The 3,065-nt window shown below is 54.3% G+C and overlaps 1 protein-coding gene across 3 annotated transcripts in view; it reads left to right on the top strand.

The window, feature by feature from the left end:
- Window positions 1-978: 978 nt before the first annotated feature.
- Window positions 979-3,065, top strand: part of ZFAND5 (zinc finger AN1-type containing 5) — an 11,222-nt gene continuing 9,135 nt past the window's right edge. The window contains exon 1 of one of the 3 annotated variants that reach the window (XM_007454498.1): window positions 979-1,012. The gene's annotated coding sequence lies outside the window, so the exon portion shown is untranslated. Of the gene's footprint in view, window positions 1,013-1,119; window positions 1,247-2,123; window positions 2,257-3,065 lie in introns of those variants that run through there. The other 2 variants (XM_007454499.1, XM_007454497.1) reach the window with 2 other exon arrangements.

Here is a 3,065-nt window from a genome sequence, read left to right as displayed (position 1 = left end):
GGGGGAAACTTCATAAACAAGCAAGAAGACCCAGAAGCTAAACAGCAGTTCATTTTCTCTTCTCGAGACGAATCCTTCTAACCGTTCTTGTTGGGTGGGGAAGGGGTGGGGAGTAAGGAGGAAAGGGAAATGTCTGCCAAAGGCTTTAGACAAAGCGTGAGAACTCAGATGGCGAAAAGACGGCTTGACTGAGAAAATCGGAAGGAGAGAGGCTGAGGGCGGACAATCGGGTTAAAAATAGAAACGCATCCTCCACAGAACTACTTCTTTCCTACTCCAACCTGGGGCCGGCAGCCGAATCAGTGATTCGGCTCCGCGCATAGGTAGCGCGCTCAGGCTCGGCCCCGCCTTCCCGGCCGGGTGACTGGAGGCGGAGGCGCGGCGTCGAGCACGTGACGTCAACGCGCTCCCCGCCGCGGCCGCCGTCGGGGTTTTCGCTGACGCACAGACCCGCACCCCCTCCCCTTTCCCTCACTGCCTGAGCGCCGGGTGGAGAGGACGCGTCAGTCGACTGGAGTGCGGCCCTACGTGCATCTCCGTTTGGGGTTTGTCGTTCCCTGGAGCCGCACACCTTCCCCGGCAGTAGCAAAGCGACAGAGAGCGCCATCCGCGGGCCCTTGCGGCGCCCAGGCCTAGCTGCGCGCGCCCCGCTCGCCCTCGGAGTCGGCCAAACCCACCGCCGGTGGAGGCGTGAGGCGACGACGGGCCGGCGCCGCGAGCAGTGTTAGCCGCCGCGGCCTTCGGCCCTCCCTCCGCCTCCATCTCCGCCCCCCCTCGCTTCCCTCCTCCCACTTCCCGAGCTCCGGCGTGTCCCGGCCACGCTCGGTGCTGCTGCGGGAACAAAGGAAGACCCCGCGGCGGCGGCGCCACCTCCGCCTGCGGCTCTGACCCGCTCCCGGCCCGCGGCGGCGGCGGCGGCGAATTCAGGGCTTCCGGCTCGCCCCTCCCTGAGGGCTCGGCCCGGTCCCACCGCGCCGGCATCGCGCGCCAGCCCGGTTCCTGCCGCCGAAGGGTGAGTAGCACGGGGCTTGGGGAGGGCGCCCGGCTACTCGTGGTCGGCCGGGGGTGGGAGTGAGGGATTCGGGCGCCGCGGGCCTTCGACGAAGGCCGAGCGGCCAGCGTATGGCGGCGTCCGGGGGAGGAGAGCCCGCCAGCCAGCTCAGGAAGCACAAAGACGGAGGCGGCATTCTGCCGTCGAGGCCGGAGGCCTGGTTCCGTGTGCCCCGGGCTCACTCGCACACTCGTGGTCGGGGAAACAATGCCCGGCGTGCGGCCTCCGGGGGTTCGAGCTCTGGGCCTCCCTCGAGTCCGTCGCGGCCGCCTTCCGCGGTGGCTCCCGGCGTGGGCGGCCAAACCCGGAAAGACAAAGAGGCGGTCGCGGCGGCCGCGCCCCCAGCCCCTTGCCCGCCGCACCCCCCTATCTCCGCCTCCTCGGAGGGGCCGTTCAGGGTCGGGGGTCGGCGCGGGACCGGCAGGGTTAGGGGCCGGCTTGGCCTGCGGAGCTGCTGTTCTGCATGACTCAGTGGTTTTTGGAAAAGGCCCTGCAGTGCTTTCCTGAACGAGGCCTTTGCTTGAAAGGGCATGGCGGTAGGGATGGGGGACCAGTGGGACCCGAACTTGTTTTATAATCCGCTGGAACGTTGGGTGAGAGGGGTCTTCTCTGTCGTGTTTTAGTTTTACCGATGTTGATGCGTTTCTCGCCCGAGATGCCTTTCATGAAGGAAATGGAGCACCTTCTCCTTTGTTTCATGCATTTAGGCTGAGGAACATGAAATTCTTTGCTAGCTTTCCACGCACTCCGTGGAGCTGTGTTTTGGGAAAAGGTCCGGGTTATCTTTATTGAATGACTGCCTTCTAATAATCTAGTCTAAGGGCACATTAGGGTAAAGTAGTATATAGGTCATAGAGCCACTGTTCTTCAGCTTGGCCATTCAGGTAATTTACAGACTTTTTAAAAAATCTAAATGAATTTTATTTTACTCCTTATTTTTAAAAGTAGGGTTTTAGAACTGAATTGGTGAAAATACTGCAATTTCATTTTTCAAGTTTTTCTTCTAAAAATGTCCCCCTCAAAAAGATGTTAAATTCTTCCCTATTTTCTATCTCTCAGGCCCAGTATTAAGCTTGAAAAGGAGCCTTTAAAATCATACTAATCTCCATTTAGCAAAAGGGAACTGAGATCTGGAGAGTAAGGGCTTGCCCAAGGTCACTGGCTTAGAGGTAGGTTAGAAACTAGAACTCTGGTCTCAACTCCAGGTGGGCAGGCATTCTTAAACGTCTTTTAAAATTTTGTGCACCTGAGAGAAGTAAATTACCATAGGCATAAAAGCCTTTTTTATTCATATTTGAGGCTGGAGAATTTTTCAGTTACATGCTCCTGTCTATTTGGTTTGGGTTTTGATTTTCCTATGAATTATAGGAAGCCACAAACTGTAAAAAAAAAAAAAAAAAAAAAATACACATTTCAGCTACAAAAACTATAAAAATAAACATTCTAGCTATACCTGATAGAGCTGACATGATGAATGCTCAAGTTTCTAGCAACTTTAAAGGTAGTAAATAATAATGGTATTGTATTTTTCTGAAATACAAGTGGGGAAACACTACCTACTGGCACTCATCCCCCACACCCACCTCAAAAAAAATTGCCACTAATCATGAGGATTCTTTCTGCCTTGATACTCTTCGCTGTGCTTGGTTTTTATAAACAACCCTGACCATTTGGCTTCATGAGTGATTAATGATGCTTGCATTTTCTAGATTTAGCGTGAGATCATTCCCTGTGTTAGAAAAAATCTAGCAATCTTAATGGCATCTTTTTGTTTTGTTTTCTTATATGAGCGCTGCATCCTTAATTCTTGGGGTTGTGTAGGAGTTGGCAGGCTCTGAGATAAAAATAGAAGCTGATTTCAGAGGCCTCTGTTGACTAGGCTTTATGTGAGAGCCTCCATCCCGCTCACCCTGTCACATTGCAGCCTTGTGACAGGCTGAAGCGCCCGCCCATGTGATCTAAGCTTCTGAGAAATATTAAGGCAAGCTGTGCTCTTGTGGTGGCATTTAAAAGC

The sequence above is a fragment of the Lipotes vexillifer genome, unplaced genomic scaffold, assembly GCF_000442215.2.
Source record: "Lipotes vexillifer unplaced genomic scaffold, Lipotes_vexillifer_v1.1 scaffold108, whole genome shotgun sequence".
NCBI lineage: Eukaryota > Metazoa > Chordata > Mammalia > Artiodactyla > Lipotidae > Lipotes > Lipotes vexillifer.
The sequence above is the reverse complement of the archived record's forward strand: the minus strand, read 5'-3'. Positions and strand labels throughout refer to the sequence as shown.